Source organism: Hylobates moloch, unplaced genomic scaffold (assembly GCF_009828535.3).
Source record: "Hylobates moloch isolate HMO894 unplaced genomic scaffold, HMol_V3 SCAFFOLD_11, whole genome shotgun sequence".
NCBI classification, from domain to species: domain Eukaryota; kingdom Metazoa; phylum Chordata; class Mammalia; order Primates; family Hylobatidae; genus Hylobates; species Hylobates moloch.
Window position 1 is genome coordinate 15093824 of NW_026652286.1, and position 17123 is coordinate 15110946.

General features: G+C 38.5%; 1 protein-coding gene across 3 annotated transcripts in view; it reads left to right on the plus strand.

The window, feature by feature from the left end:
- Positions 1-4199: 4199 nt before the first annotated feature.
- The window catches only part of CCDC73 (coiled-coil domain containing 73), a 180291-nt gene continuing 167367 nt past the window's right edge, over positions 4200-17123 (plus strand). For all 3 annotated transcript variants that reach the window (XM_058446414.1, XM_058446417.1, XM_058446416.1), the window contains exon 1: positions 4200-4422. The gene's annotated coding sequence lies outside the window, so the exon portion shown is untranslated. The remainder of the gene's footprint in view (positions 4423-17123) is intronic.

A 17123-nucleotide genomic window follows, 5' to 3' on the forward strand; every position in this document is an offset into this window, starting at 1 on the left:
GCCTGATTAGCCACTGAAAATATCTTTGCTTACTACTTCATGAATTCATTTAACCAATTTATACATACCGAGTTCCTAAAAATTGTAATGACAATAATAACGAATAATAAGGTTGGGCACAGTGGTTCACGCCTGTAATCCCAGCACTTTGGGAGGCCAAGGCAGGAGGATCGCTTGAGCCCAGGAGTTTGAGACTAGCCTGAGCAACACAGGGCGACCCCTGTCTCTACAACAAACAAAAGAGCTGGGCATGGTGGCGTGTGCCTGTGGTCCCAGCTACTCAGAAGTCTAAGGTGGGGATCACTGGGGCCCAGAACCGCTGGGGCCCAGGAGGTTGAGGTTGCAGTTAGTGGTGATTGTGCCACTGCACTCCAGCCTGGGTGGTGAGAGAGACCTTGTCTAAAATACTAATACTAATACAACAGCTCATACTTTTTGAATGCTTACTATCGGCCAAGCACAGTGCTATGCACTTTGTGCACCTTATCTGTCATATTTGTATCTTAGAGGTAGGTACTACAGGTTGGGTGTCCTTTCTCCAAAATGCTTTGGTGTTTCAGATTTCAGGGTTTTTCGATTTTGAAATATTTGCACATACACAATGGGATATGTTGGGTTAGGGACCCAAATCTAAACACAAAATTCATTTATGTTTCCTATGCACCTTATGCACATAGGCTGATGGTGATTTTATACAATATTTTTAATAACTTTGTGCATGAAACAAAGTTTTGACGGCAGTCTGTCATATGATGGCAGTCCAGTGTGGAATTTTCCACTTGCAGCATCATGTTGGTGCTCAAAAAGTTTCAGATTTTGGAACATTTAGGATTGCAGATTTTTGGATTAGGGATGATCATACTGTATCATTATTCCCATTTTACCAATGTGGATTTTGAGGCACAGAGAGGTCAAATGCCTTGCCCAACGTCCTGAGCTAGTAAATGGCAGAGTCAGGATTTGCACCAAGCCATTTGCTCTTAAGCACTATGCTGTGTGCCATCTACTGTGCTAGCCATTGGGGATTTAAAAGTAAATATGAAAAAGTCCCTGTCCTCAAAAAGTTCACAGTCTATTAGGAGAGATAAAGTGTATACAGACAATTGCAAGAACCTATGATAAATACTACAATAAAGATATATAGAGTCGAGTGATTGCACCAAGCAGGGAATGATTAGTTCTACTTAGATGGGAGTGGAGAGTTGATGAAATTTCAAAGAGGGGACCTGTGAACTGGAATTTAAAGGATGAGAAAGTGTTTTTAGATAGGCCTAGTGACAGTAAAGAGCATCCAGGTAGAGGAAGCAGCATGTACAAAGAAAGGCGAAGGGAACTGCCGGTTGTGGCAGAGTCAGGATATGCCAGGCAAGTGGAGGAAGATGTACAGAGTTCTAAACTTGTTTTTTGTTTTTTGAGACAAGGTCTCTCTCTGTCACCCAGGCTGGAGTGCAGTAGCGCAATCATAGCTCACTGCAGTCTCAAACTCCTGGGCTCAAGTGATCCTTCTGCTTCAGCCTCCAAAGCAACTGGGAATATAGATGTGTGCCACCATTCCTGGCTCATAGATGCAGTTTCTAACTACTGATAGAAACAGTTAGGTTTCTTTAAATGTTCACATGTACCATGACTTGAAAGTGATATCCCCAAAGTGAAAATAATGGTTAAGTCCTTTAACTTTTTAAGTTTTTATTTTAAGTTGTTACTTTTTTTTTTGTTTGTTTTTGAGGCAGTCTCAGTCTGTCACCCAGGCTGGAGTGCAGTGGCGCGATCTTGGCTCACTGCAACCTCTGCCTCCTGGGTTCAAGCAATTCTTACGCCTCAGCCTCTTGATCAGCTGGGATTATACAGGCAAGTGCCACCATGCCCGGCTCATTTTTGCATTTTTCGTAGAGACGGGGTTTCTCTATGTTGGCCAGGCTGGTCTCAAATTCCCAACCTCAAGTGATCCACTCACCTTGGCCTCCCAAAGTATTGGGATTACAGGCATGAGCCACCACAGCTGGCTGAAAACCCCTTTATAAAGGCATCAAATCCTATTCTCCCCTGATGACTCAAACGTCTCCTAAAGGCCACACCTCATAACACACTTGCTTTGGAGATTAAGTTTCAACATGAATTGTGGACAGGACAAAAACATTCAAACCATAGCACTGATCATTGGGGAAATTGCATGGAGTTAGAAGGGCATTCAGAGGTGATTACATTAAACTCATTAGCCTCTCTACACCTTAGTTTTCTAATATGCAAAAAGTGAATAGTAATAGGATTGTTGTGGAGACTAAGATGAGATGATGTATGTAAAAACACTTAGCTCATTGTCTGGCACATAGTAAATTATTGTAAATATTAGTTATTATTAGAGTATAGCTGTTATGGTTAGTAAATACCAAATTGAAAGGTCATAGTCCATTCATTCATTCATATGAATTTATTTGGCATTTACATGCCAGGCATTGTGCTAGAATCTGGTAAGCAAGTGAACAAAATTCATCTCTGTTTTCATGAAGCTTGTGTCCTAGGATACAGTTAATAACTATACCAGACGAGATTTTGATTGTGCTACAGAGAATAAAGCAAGGTGGGGTCAAAGTAGGGGATGTGCATGGGTGTTACTATGGGGTAGTTAGGAATGCGCTCCCTAAAAAGGTGACATCTGGGCAAAGGCTTGGAGAAAGGGAAGGAGTAAAAAGAATTCCAGACAGATTTTTACTGGAAAACGTAGTTAAAAATTTGAGGGCGGGGGGCCGGGTGCGGTGGCTCATGCCTGTAATCCCAGTACTTTGAGAGGCCAACGCGGGCAGATCACCTGAGGTCAGGAGTTCGAGACCAGCCTGGCCAACATGGTGAAACCCCGTCTCTACTAAACATACAAAAATTAGCTGGGCGTGGTGGCAGGGGCCTGTAATCCCAGCTACTCGGGAGGCTGAGGCAGGAGAATCGCTTTAACTCGGGAGGTGGAGGTTGCAGTGAGCTGAGATCGTGCCATTGCACTCCAGCCTGGGGGACAAGAACAAGACTTTGTCTCAAAAAAAAAAAAAAAAAATTTGAGGGCAGGGACCACTTCTTTCACATTTTGGTAGCATGCAAAAACAATATAGGCCTGAAACATATTACATTCTTATTGAATGACTATTCAACATAACATACTGAAACATATCATTAGTTAGTGCTTAAAATAGGTGTGATTATCAGTATAATTAGAACTACAGTTTTTTTCTAGTATTTCACTTTAAAAATTAAGCAACTTTTCTTTCTTCTTTTTTTTTTTTTTGACAGGGTTTTGCTCCATTGCCCAGGCTGGAGTGCAGTGGTGCAATCTCGGGTCACTGCAGCCTTGACCTCCCAGGCTCAATCTATCCTCTTGCCTCAGCCTCCCAAGTAGCTGGGATTATAGCCTCACGCCACCATGCCCAGCTAATTTTTGTATTTTTGGGTAGAGACGGGGGGGGGGGTCTCACCATGTTGCCCAGGCTGGTATCGAACTCCTGACCTCAAGCAATCCTCCCACCTCAGCCTCCCAAATTGTTGGGGTTACAGGCATGAGCCAGTGAACCCTCACACCCAGCTAACATTTATTTTTTGAATTAATAACACATTCACATGAAGCAAACATCAAAAAGTATAAAAAGCTATTCAGTGAAGTCTCCCTCTCTCTCCTGTTCCCATCCACACACTTTCCATTGCTCCCCACAGGGAACACTTAACTCGTTTTTCTTTCATCTTTCCAAAGACTTTTTTAAAATCACGAATATATCGGGAGGCTGAGGCAGGAGAATGGCATAAACCCGGGAGGCGGAGGTTGCAGTGAGCCGAGATTGCGCCACTGCACTCCAGCCTGGCGACAGAGCGAGACTCCGTCTCAAAAAACAACCAGACAAACAAAAAAAAACCCAAAAAACAAACAAAACCCAAAAAACAAACAAAAACAAAAAAGAATATATAAGCCAATACATGTTGTACTTAAGGAAACACATCAAATATCCAGGTATCTTTTCCAAAGCTTGTATTTAAAAAGAAAATAAAATCAATCATATTTTGCCCCAGGTGCTCAAGATTACCCACGTATCTTAGGCTAATGACCTTCAACCCGGAAGTGCCCTAGGGCGAGAAAAGGTGAACCGGAAGGGCCAACAGGAGCTAGAGGCGCGCTTCACTGAGGTAACTCGGAGCAGTCACAAGCGCGTAGTTGGGCTGTTTAGGAAGCAACCCTAATCTTTTCGTCCAGGGTCCACTTACGGGTTTGCCCTGCACCTCCAGCTGCCTAACCTACCCTTCCTTGCTCTGGTTGCCAAGCGGCTGCTTTGGCCTGGAGCCTCCTGGCTGCTGGGCTGTGTCTAGAATCTTCCACGCTCCCGACCCAGGAGAAGCAGCCACCCTCAGGCCTCCATCTGGATCTCTGCTTGGGCAGGATTGAGACTGCGGGTGAGTCATGAGGGTCTCGCATGTTCATCGTGGAGAAGCGCCTTCTGTACATGTGCCTTGCGTGGTGGTGGTTTTTGTTTTAAACCTCATATTTGCCTTACGAATGCAATGCAATCATGTCGATTGTTCTTCTGAAAATTTTCAAACAACTCTGACCGCTCAGAGTTGGCAACATTTGGAACTGTTATTGGTGAATCTCGACTTTTTCTTTGGTGAACGTTACTTTTTGCAGAATGTTTTAAGTATAGTGCGAAAGTTCTAGCGCAGTTGCAGAAGTGTGTAAATTCCCAAGGACATTTCTCTATTGTTTCTTCGTTCTGCTGGTAATTTTGTTTCTCTCAAACTGCCTTGCACGAACAAATTTAAGTGGAATCTCACTGGGAATGAAATGACTGCCCTGCTAATCCTGATAATGCTGAGTTCTAGATATAAATTATTTGGTCGGGGCGGTGGCTCAAATCTGTAGTCCCAGCACTTTGGGAGGCCGAGGCGGGCGGATCACCTGAGGTCAGGAGTTTGAGACCAGCCTGGTCAACATGGTGAAACCCCGTCTCTACTAAAAATACAAAAATTAGCCCGGCGTGGTGGCGGGCGCCTGTAGTCCCAGCTACTCGGGAGGCTGAGGCAGGAGAATCGCTTGAACCCGGGAGGCAGAGGTTGCAGTGAGCCTAGATCACTCCATTGCACTCCAGCCTGGGCGACAGAGGGAGACTCTGTCTAAAAAAAAAAAAATAAAATGAATTATTCATGTCATTGCTGCAATCTTCCACTTCACTTTGCTTTTGAAAATAAGTGACAACCCTTAAGTCATTTATGGGAACCTTTACGACCACTGCACTTCTTTTAGAAAGAAAATGTGAAGATTCCACGGAGTCTTCTGCTTACATTAATTGAGATCCTCGAATTGATGATTATTGGTTATTTTGCTTTAGTTGTGATAAATTCCTATGGCTCTCTTTGTTTTATACCTTGAAGAAAAAACCTGTACTGAAATATCCCAACCTGAGAATCAGCAAATACGCTGTGGATGGAGTTTCCTCTGTAGTCCTTCACTGGTGTCTTCTCTCAGCCATTTCTTCGGCCAATTTGAGTCTTCACAACCCTCCCTGGTTTCAGGGTTGCCTTGGGGGTAGTTGTTAAGTTTTGGAAAATTAGATTCCCCACTTTGATGATTTATAAAGTGTGCTAATGCAGCTTGAGAAAACGTTTTAATTTCCATACGGCTTCATATCGTAGTGTCAGGAAGGAAGCGAATGACAGATTTTTAAATTCCGAGTGTCCACCAGGCGGCAGCATAGGGTTTTCAGTTTCTTTCGCTCTGGCCGTGTATCCCGTAATAACTGTACAGGTGCGGTGATAGTATTATTCTAATAGTAATAGATATCATATGTGGAATGCTTATTACACGCCAGGGGCTGGAAATTATCTCATTTAATCCTAAAAAAACAAACCCCAAACCCTGTACCGTAGATATTCCCAGTATTCTCCTTACACTTCATGGGAAAACCGTGGGAAAGAGATTAAATAACAATGCAAGGCTGATTACACAGCCGACAAGTGGTGGAGCTAGAATTGAAACCCAGATGCTTAACCACTACTTCATGCTAACCAAATTAAAGTTATTGCAAATTTGATCAAATTGTGAAGGATTTTATAGTTAAGATGAGAAATCTGTGAGTTTTCTGAAGGAGGTGAAAATTGGGCACTGTTATTTATATAGTGTACCTCAAGACAGTTGGAGGTACACCATTTCCAAAAGGCAGTATTTCCTAAATTGTGTTCCAGGGAGCACTAGTCCTGTGAGACGCTTCAATAAAAAAAGGTTTCTGTGGCCAAAAATACTCTTGGAATTCATTTAAAGACTCTAAAATGTCCTGCAGTAAAGGAACTTGTTTAACCTAACTTTTTTTTAACTCACAGCATTCTTAAAGTTCTCTGATTACAGCCGACATTAGTCAATACTTACCTTTACCATATGAGTAAATACTTACACGTGAGTCAATACTTACCTTTACCATAAGCAGTGTACACTTATGTTTTTGTTTTATTTTTTACTAGTCTAGCCTTTCATTAAAAAAAAAAAATTCTGGTCAGGAGCCATTACATTGATTTTTTGACTCATGAATGAGTCACAGTCTACAGTTTTACTGCTCTAGACCATGGGGTCCTATTTTTTTGTGCTGTGCTTATTAATGGAAAACACTTTGGGAAATTGTGTTAGGCCTATAGTTGAAAGAAGTCATTGATGCAGTGGTAAATGTCTTTGTTGATGGATTATGTTCTTTTATCAGTCCTGGTAACAGTTGAATGAGAACAATGGTGGGGATTTTGTGTGTGTGTGTGTGTGTGTGTGTGTGTGTGTGTGTTTTGAGACAGGGTCTGGCTCTGTTGCCCAGGCTGTAGTACAGTGGCATGATCTTGGCTCATTGCAGCCTCCACCTCCTGGGCTCAAGTGATCCCTCACCTCAGCCTCCTGAATAACTGGGACTACAGGAGCGCACTACTGCAACTGGATACTTTCTGATTTTGCTTTTTGGTAGAGATTGGATTTCACCATGTTGCTGAGTCTGGTCTTGAGCTCCTGAGCTCGAGCAATTGCACTGCCTCAGCCTCCCAAAGTCCTGGGATTGAAGGCATTAGCCACCACGCCTGGCTGAGAACAGTGTTTTTTCAATTGGGAAATTATTCTTTACAATCAGTTTAGGCCACTAGTGAAGGAAGAACATATAACAATTTTGTAGATTAGAATTTTCCAAAGTATGTTCTTTGGAATACATGTTCCCCAGAATATTAGCTTGTCTTATGAATTATGAAAAAAAGTGTTTCAAGATCAAGGTAAACTTGGGAAATATGGATTAAAGTTAAACAGGCTCTAACAAAGCTAATGGGACTGCTTATCTCTGAAATGGGGAGTTAGTGTATGGGATTTCCCAGATTTATTTGACTGTGGAACCTGTTTTTAGAAATGTATCTTGTGGGCCTTGTGCCCCTTAGAACATACTTTGGGAAATAATCATGTAGATAATTAAGGCAGAAATGTTTTTGTTGTAATGTACATTTAGGTGAACATTTTTATTGTAAATTATTGATGTTATTTTCCTAATTCATTTATTTGCTAATGTTGACATGACAGAGAAACACATCAGGAAGTCATTCAGCTTTCTTAATTTCCTCATGACCCATGGAAATTTTCTGTTAGTAACAAAAACCTTTATGAGATTTTCTGGCACTGATTAATTTCATATAAAACTAAAACTTGTTTTCAGTTAAGTTCAATGAGCAGTACATTTCTAGCTGTGTTGGAATCAACTTTTTTTAAGCTATTTTGGCAATTCTTGTTTCATATTTGAAAAAAATTGGGGTTTAGTTTAGTTAAAAGTTGTAAGTGTTTTATAAAATCCTTAAAGGATTTTGCTACATTTTATTTATAAGGTGGCCCAAATTAGTGTTTGTGTACTTGTTCCAAAGGTCTCTGGTATGTTGCCTTAGATTGGTTGAATTTATAGTACATTTAGTAGCTTATTTTATGTTATAGTTTCATAATGATCTTTACGGAGATAATATCTAATTCAATCTCTTCACACATATACAGTTCATGTTTTAACTATTTCTAAATTTCTAAAATTTATATATATAATCTTCCTTCTGTTTCTTAAAACAAGGAGAAATTTGGTAAAGATTTTAGTATGAATAGAGAATGTTTTACTCATAATAGTGTAAATATTTTAAGAAACTAAAAGTGGCTTTTGTAATTTTATATAATTTATGGCAATTTAATAAAATGTCATCAAGTATTCACTATACTCTCAAGGTTTTTCCCCACTTGGAGGCTAATAAGCCTTCTTCAAACATGAAACAGTTAATGAAAAAATAACATTATTTATGGGCAGTATTATAAATGGATAAAATAAAGTGCAAAATTATGTGGAACAGACAATAACAGAATTGGGCAATATACACAATAAAGTGCTAACCATATGATCTGACAATAAGTATAGTTCGGAAAAGGAGAAATTGGTGTGAATGGGATTTGTAAGAAAATCTTCAGAGGAGATGGAATTTAATCTGATTTTAAAATATATTTAAACAGAGAATATATGGCAAGGCATTTGGTATAATAGAGCAGAATATGTGATGATATTAGTTCAGTCTCCTTAACATGACATAAAAGACCCCCTAAGACTTGCCTGCTTCTCAAGCCTCATCTCATCTTCTCTCAGCCTTACCTGTTAGACTTCAATCTCCCTACACTACTTTTAGTTCCTCATTTAAAATGATGTTTCTTCCATCTCTGCCTTTACTTATGCTGTTTTTCCCTCTAAAATACCCTTATCTAATTTTTCATTTTACTAATGTCTTGTGTTTTAAGATTTCAAATCTCAGCCCAGAAGTCACCTTCCTCAGGCTGACTGACCTTCCCAAGCCACCCCTGATTTTCTCATGCTGGTTGTCTATCTTCACACGTGATCACATTGTATTATAATTATTTTGTATATCCTCATCTCTCTACTAGAGTTCCTTGAGAAGAAGGTGTCTGTATTTATTTTTTGTTGAGACAGGGTCTCATCCTGTCACACAGGCTGGAGTGTAGTGGCACGATCATAGCTAGCTGTAGCCTTGACCTCCCTGGCTCAAGTGATCCTCCCACCTCAGCCTCCTGAGTAGCTGAGACTACAGGTGTGCACCACCATGCCCAGCAAATTTTTCTGTTTTTTGTAGAGATGTGGGTCTCACTGTGTTGTCTAGGCTGATCTCGAACTCTTGGCCTCAAGCGATCCTCCTGCCTTAGCCTCCCAAAGTGCTGGGATTACAGGACTGAGCCAACACCCCCAGCCTGGGTGTCTGTATTTTTAAACAAATCGTTATGTTTTGAATATAGAAGAGACTCAGTAAACGTTTGTTAAATGAACGAATACATTTTTCTTTGTTTCCTTTATTTGCTTACATTAATATTTTCAGGATTTAAGTTTCTTCTTAGTTCTGGTATTTTGAAGTTTATTTAAAAAAGGTCAGGTTTACACTTGATTTTATAACTGATCTCTTAGGAAACTCAGTGATTTTTGTATTGTGGCCCTTTCACCTTATCCTTCACTGTACTCACTAAGAAAGAGAGGAGTATTATTCCCCTTTTTTCCCCTAAGGCTAAGCATTTAATCTTTATATTTCTAAAAATCCTTCTCCATTAACTCTTTTTGGAATTATAAGTAGCCTAAAATCTCATCTCCATAGGTTAGTCAGAATTTGACAGCTAGAATTGCACTAGATACTATCTTATCTAATTTGCTGTTGAAGTTATAACTATTTTTGCAATGGAATAGTATGTTTAAAAATTAACAATATAAAAATTAAACTTAGTTTAGCACTCTTATTTTAGAGATAAACTGAATGAGGCTTGGGCACCATGACTTCGAACTCTTTGAACACTTACAGCACCCTTTTTTGTTTATCTACCATGTCTTTTGTATTATGCCTGGTGTTACCATGCCTTGAGTTAAACTAATTTGTATATGTGCTTTATCCATTTTTCTAGATTGTAGATACCTGGAGATTAAGATTAACTCGGCCAAGCACAGTAGCTCATGCCTGTAATCCCAGCACTTTGGGAGGCTGAGGTGGGAGGACTGCTTGAGCCCAGACTAGCCTGGGCAACATAGTGAGACCACATCCCTACAAAAAATACAAAAGTTAGCTGGGTGTTGTGGCATGTGCCTGCAGTCCCAGCTACCTGGGAGGCTGAGGTGGGAGGATCTCATGAGCTCAGGAGGTCAGGGCTGCAGTGAGCTGTGATCACACCACTGCACTCCAGCCTTCATGACAGAGCGAGACCCTGTCTCAAAAAAAAAAAAAAAAAAAAGGTTTGTACCATCAAATTTGTACCATCTGTAGTTCCTTAAACAGAAAGATTTATTGAATTACATCATTGTTATTCTTTATTGCCTGTATATGAGAAGTCTAATTAATTTTTAAAAATCCGTATATGGATACTCTTCCTTTATTGCTCTTCTCTAGTCTTTCTAGCTTTGTGATATCCTTCTAAAAGTTTATCTATCACAGTTATAGGAAACACTCTGATTGTACATGCTGCCTTCTTTGATTCATGGTTTTCAAGTATCCTTCTCTTGCCTTTTCCAAAGGATATGAGTGATCTATTCAATTCAGTATAATATTCAATGCAACAAAAATTAATTTAGTGCCTGCCTTTTGTAAATTATTATATCTGGCAGTATGAGAGTACAAAAATGTGGAAGACTTGGCCATTGGTCAAGGAATTTGCAGTATAATGGATAAGGCAACTTTTGCTACTACAAGGTAGAATCTGATGAGTGTAAATGTAATCAGTTCCAGCTTGGCACTTGTGCTATATGGGACATAAAAGATCTTTCAGTTCTTTACTTTTTGGGGGTATACCTTAGGAAATGTAATAGTTATAATTTTATTAGATTATAAAAGCTCCTGATGGAGTTAAGGAGGTTTTCAATGAATCTTGTAGCAATCCCAGATCATATAATTCATGTTTATATGTTTTTAGATCATATTTTGATTTTTCTGAATCTCTTTTACTCTACACCTACACCAGCTTGTATATAATTAATAGGTATAATTTTTCACACAAAGATTCACTTTTTGTGACAAATGCCATCCATATTTTACATTTACATACTAAATTAATAATTATTTATGAAGGAGACAGGCTTATAGGACTAATTTGCCATTCTTTTCAAGTTATAAGAGTATTTCAAGAATAAAAGACAATATGATGAAACCAACTTATGTGATATTTAAGAAAAAAGCAACTTGAAACCTACGGTTCTTTACCAAATTTTTTTTTTGGGAAAAATGTTTTAGTTACTGAAAAATCAAAAATTTTTTATATCTGTAAATATAAAAAAGACAATTGTGTTTATATTCTTCGAATGTTTTAGCTAATGTCAAAGCCTACTGGTTGTTATTATGTGAAATGATAGTGTGAAATTGATGCTGTTATAGTATAACAATAAGGACGTGACTCATGTATTTTATGTACACATGCATTCAACTGTAGTGACAAATGGCTTCATGCTGTGTGATTAAATGCATATTAGCGTTTGCCCTAGGCATTTGGTTATTACCATCTTTATTTCATTACATTACCACACTGTATGGCCATATAATTTATAAGATAATACACATCACTTTGTTGCTGATAGGAATTATTCTGTTTTATGGATGGTGTCCTTTAATTTTGCCTTTCATGGATTATAAAATTGGTTAATATCTGCTGAAGTGAATCACTGGAGAAGCAAATAAAGATGTTGGCCTCAGGTCACAGTGTCATTTGTGATACTGGCAAAATCTTACAGGCTCATTTATCCCTGTACATGATTGATAACAGCATGGGTTAAATGGAGAAAGCTTTGCTTCCATTAAAGGATCATCATGAATGAAGACCTCCCACTTAAAAGTCAGGCATGATGAGAAGACAGAGACTATCTACAGGTCAAATTAAATAACTTAAATAATTTAAGTAGAATGACAGTGTAATTTGTCCATTCTGTGTTATTACTCTGACCCCTATCAGGATTATAGGCTAACTTACTTTCCACTGTAGAGTATTTAAGATGTAATTTTTAATAAATACTTCCAAAGACATAAAAGCCTTTATATCTCTTAAATTGTGAAAAATATAGATTTTTATTATGTACTTTTGAAAAAAAGCATTTAAAAAAGCTTGTAATACTTATATAAAATAAATAATATGATGAATGCTGAGATGATTGTGTTAAGCATTTTATAATATTATATTGGCCTTATTTTAAAATATATTTTAATAATGAAATATTTATTAATAACAAGTATGTTATAAGTATAAATAATATATTTATTATATATTATAATTATATAATAAATATTTGAGTATTATAAATAACAGATTTATTGTTATAAACTATTATAAATAAATGAACTACTTACAAAAGTTCATTAGTAACTATTTGATGCCAAATGTTAAAAATAAAGATTAATGGCAACCCTTCTATATGCAATCACTGTTTGAGTTTATTCAAATTGTGTTTCAGGATAGGGGAAGGCATATGCATTTTTAGATATTTCTGTAATAAAAGCAGTACTGAAGTATAAGAATATTTTGATCTGTTAAAAGTAAAATATGGATGAAGCTTCAAATTAAATATTACATGTCTTTTTAAAATTACAAAAACAGCATGTTTTATACATATAAGCATTTACATTTCTTCTTCACTGGTTTCTGAACCCTTATGTAAAACCAGGTCTTTACATATGTTACCTTAATTTAATCATCACATCCTGTGAAATAAGTATCATTATCCCTGGTATTAATAGATGAGGAAACTGAAATCTCATTTGTGTGAGAAGTCACACAGCTAGTAAGAGGAGATAGAATTTTAATCCAATCTGCTGTGGATTCTGTTATAGGAATCTACAAAAATGCATATTTCTTTTTCAAAAGCACATAACAAAAGTCTGTACTTTGCCACAAAACTTCAAAACTGGTGTACTTCTGCCAGGCATGGTGGCTCACACCTGTAATCCTAGCACTTTGGAGGCCGAGGCAGGAGGATTGCTTGAGCCTAGGAGTTCAAGACTAGCCTGGGTAACATAGTGAGAGCCTGTCTCTAAAAAAAATAAAAAATTCACTGGGTATGGTGACACATGCCTACAGTCCCAGCTACTTGGGAGGCTGAGGTGGAAGGGTCACTTGAGCCCTGGAGGTCAAGGCTTCAGTGAGCTGTGATCACGCCACTGCATTCCAGCCTGGGTGACAGAGTGAGATCCTGTGTCAAAAAAGCAAAAACAAAAAATAAAAGAAAAACTGGTGCATTTCTCACCTTGTCAAGCTGTCTATAACAGCATTGTAAAACTTTTTTTGACAGTGATCCACTGTAAGAAATACATTTCACGTTGTAATCTGGTATACTTATATGTATTTACATTTACATAAAATTAAAACAAGAGTTTTATAAAACTTACCATATGTGAGGAGATTGCTGGTCTATTCTAGTTTAATCTACACTGTTCTGTTCTTTTTTTTTTTTCCTGAGATGGAGTCTTGCTTTGTCGCCCAGGCTGGAGTATAGTAGCGCTGTCTCAGCTCACTGCAACCTCTGCCTCCCGGGTTCAAGCGATTCTCCTGCCTCAGCCTCCCAAGTAGCTGGGATTACAGGTGCCCCCCACCACGCCTGTCTAATTTTTAGTAGAGATGGGGTTTCACTATGTTGGCCAGGCTGGTCTTGAACTCCTGACCTCAAATGATCCGCCTGCCTTGGCCTCCCAAAGTGGTGGGATTACAGGCATGAGCCACCGTGCCCAGCCTGTTACGTTCTATCATTATAAGAAACTAAACTGATTTCATATATCTTAGTCTAAGGGTTCTGTACCAACTTAAAACATATACAATAAAATTTACTCCTCCATTATAGAAGTTATTTATACTCCTTATAGAAAAGGAGAATGAAGAGGACAAAATCATTTGTACTTTTCTTAAAATAAAGTTTGTTCAGAAAAAGAGATCTCTCCTGCCATTTCTTCCTTTTTAGAGCAATTACTTCAAGCTATTTTAGCTGATTCTTTAGACATTTACTTCCATATCTTTAAATAATATGTTTGTAAATGATACTTCTTGATTTTCCAGTTTTACACATTATCTAATGCCTTCCCATAATGGAAACTAAGGATTTAACTTTCTTTTGTCTTTTGCTCTAACTTCTCCTTCTTTACATCCTCCGTAAACGGTTGTAGCATACTCTTGATTATATCAGCAGAGTAATAACATAATCATAAATGTGGTTCACAGCTGAACTACTGTAATATTCTGTGATTATTTTTCCTTACCACCTTGGATTGTCTTATTTTTCCCCATTGCTTTCTTTTTTTTTTTTGAGACGGACTTTCACTCTTGTTGCTCAGGCTGGAGTGCAATGGCGCGATCTTGACTGACCAAAACTCTGCCTCCCAGGTTCAAGCGATTCTCCTGCTTCAGCCTCCTGAGTAGCTGGGATTACAGGCATGCGCCACAACGCCCAGCTAATTTTGTATCTTTTAGTAGAGACGGGGTTTCTCCATTTTGGTTAGGCTGTTCTCGAACTCCCGACCTTAGGTGATCTGCCCACCTTGGCCTCCCAAAGTGCTGAGATTACAGGCGTGGGCCACTGTGCCTGGCCTGCTTTCTTTTTAATGTATTAATTACTAATTCAACCCCAGACTTCTCTCAGTTACGTAAAACTTTTATTAGTAACTTAAAAACAGTTGATAATCTATTAATATCACTGTGTTGAGGAAGTTGCCGCCAGAGCCTATTAAATCACTTTAATCTGGACTGGTTGCTGTCCGTCTTCGTACAGGTGTCCTCTTGCTGTCCTCCTTCGCCATGCTAGGATTCCTTTCCTCTCTTTCTTGCATAGGATTGCTATAGAATAAATGTTTGTGTCTCCCCCAAATTCATACGTTGAAACCTAATCCCCAGTGTGGTAGTATTTGGTGGGGCCTTTGGGAGGTGATTAGGTCATGAAGGCAGAGTCCTCTTGAATGGGATTAGCACCCTTATGAAAAGACCCCAGGAAAAAAGAAATAAAATAAAAAGGCCTCAGAGAGTTTCCTCACCCCTTCCACCATGTGAAGACACAGGAAGCAGGACCTCACCAGACAATGAATCTGCTAGCACTTTGATCTAGGACTCCCCAGCTTCCAGGACTGTGAGAAATAAATTTCTGTTATTTATAAGCCACCCAGTCTGATATTTTGTTATAGTCATCTGAACAGATTAAGACAAGGATCCCCTGTTTCCTGGATCCCACGTCTTTCTCTTCCTTAGAAAAATCCTTAAGGAGCTTCCTGAGAAAGGGTGCATAGAAAGTAAATTGTTTTAGATACTGCATATCTGAAAATATCTTCTATCTTCACTGTTGACATGGCTGTTAAAATTCCAATCTGGTAATCATTTTCCCTTTAAACTGAGGGCTTAGTTTCTTTATTCTAGCTTCCATTATGGATATTGAAAATTCCAGTGTAATTCTTGATCTTTTTTATGATTTTTTTTTTCCTTTCTGGTTTTATGGTTTTTTTTTTTTCCTTTTCATTTCCTCTAGTGTTCTGTTATTTCACCAATGATGTGTCTTGGTGCTGGCACTTGATGGGCTCTTTTAATATGCGAAGTTATATTTTTTAATTCTGGGAAAATTGATTTAGAAACTTTTTGATGATTTCTTCTCCAATTTCTTTGTTCACTTTTTCTGGGACTTTTAGGGTACAGTTATTGGGACTTCTGGATTAATCCTCTAATTTTCTAATCTTTGTTTCTTCGATTTTCTGTTTCTTTGGCTTTTTGCTTCTTTTTGCAAGACTTCTTTAACTTTGTCTTCTAATCCTTTTATTGGATTTTTCATTTCCACTATCTTAATTTTTATAAGAACTCTTTCTGTGAAGCATCTTTTTTTCATCAATGTAATATACACTCTTATCTCTTCATAAGAAAGTTGATGCTGTACTGAACACTATGGATAAGAAAATAATTTTAAAAAGAATGTTAGTAATATTTCTTTTGAAAGAGTTTCCTTTGCTTAATGTTTGCTTCCTCTGAATTGGTTTTTAAAATTTCAGTTTGTTTTAATCTTTGTCTTTTAAATTAGACACTTTCCCTTAAAAGTCTATTGGTTTTTCACTCTTTGCTCTGTATTTAAGAATGGGGCACCAGAAAGTGAATTGGAGGTTATGTATGCATGGATATAGCCTATTGACTATGGTCTTCATCTTAGGGTTACCTGACTGGAACATTTTGTGAGGAAACTCCTGTTATCATATTATTTGTGTGTTTTCTCTTAGCCTGGTCAAATTCCCTAGAACAGTGGTCTCCAACTTTTTGGCACCAGGGACTGGTTTTGTGGAAGACAATTTTTCCACAGACTGGGGCTGGGGGAGGATGGTTTCAGGATGATTCAGGCACATTACAACTTATTGTGCACTTTATTTCTATTATTTTTACATTGTGATATGTAATGACATAATTATACAACTCACCATAATGTAGAGTCAGTGGGACCCCTGAACTTGTTTTCCTGCAACTATGCCGTCCCATCTGGGGGTGATGGGAGACAGTGACAGATCATCATGCATTAGATTCTCATAAGGAGCATGCAACCTAGATCCCTCTCATGCACAGTTCACAACAGGGTTTGCACTCCTATGAGAATCTAATGCTGCCCCTAATCTGATAGGAGGCAGCTCAGGTGGAAATGCGAACAATGGGGAGTGGCTGTAAATACAGATGAAGCTTCACTTGCTCTTGTGCCATCGCCCATCTCCCGCTGCGTGGCCTGGGGTGTTCCTAACAGGCTACAGACCAGTATCAGTTTGTGGCCTGGGGGTTGGGGACTCCTGCCTTAGAAAACACACACTTCCTTCCAATCTGCTGCCTCAAGAGCTATCTGGCTGTTAGCAGCTGTTGGAGCTGTGGAGAAGGAAAACTGGTGGGTATCTCAACATTTAATATACGCATTTTTCCATATAGTAGCCACCCCTGACCCTTTCTCAACTGCACCTGGTATCCCAATAAACCCATTCCAGAGGCTCAGTTTTGTCATCATCAGAACAACTTCCAATCTTCTCCCCAGGTCAGAGAGGGTTCTGCCTAACTAGAAAGAGAGAGGGAATCTGTAGGTCTTCTTAAACACACTTTCAAGTAATCATCCTAT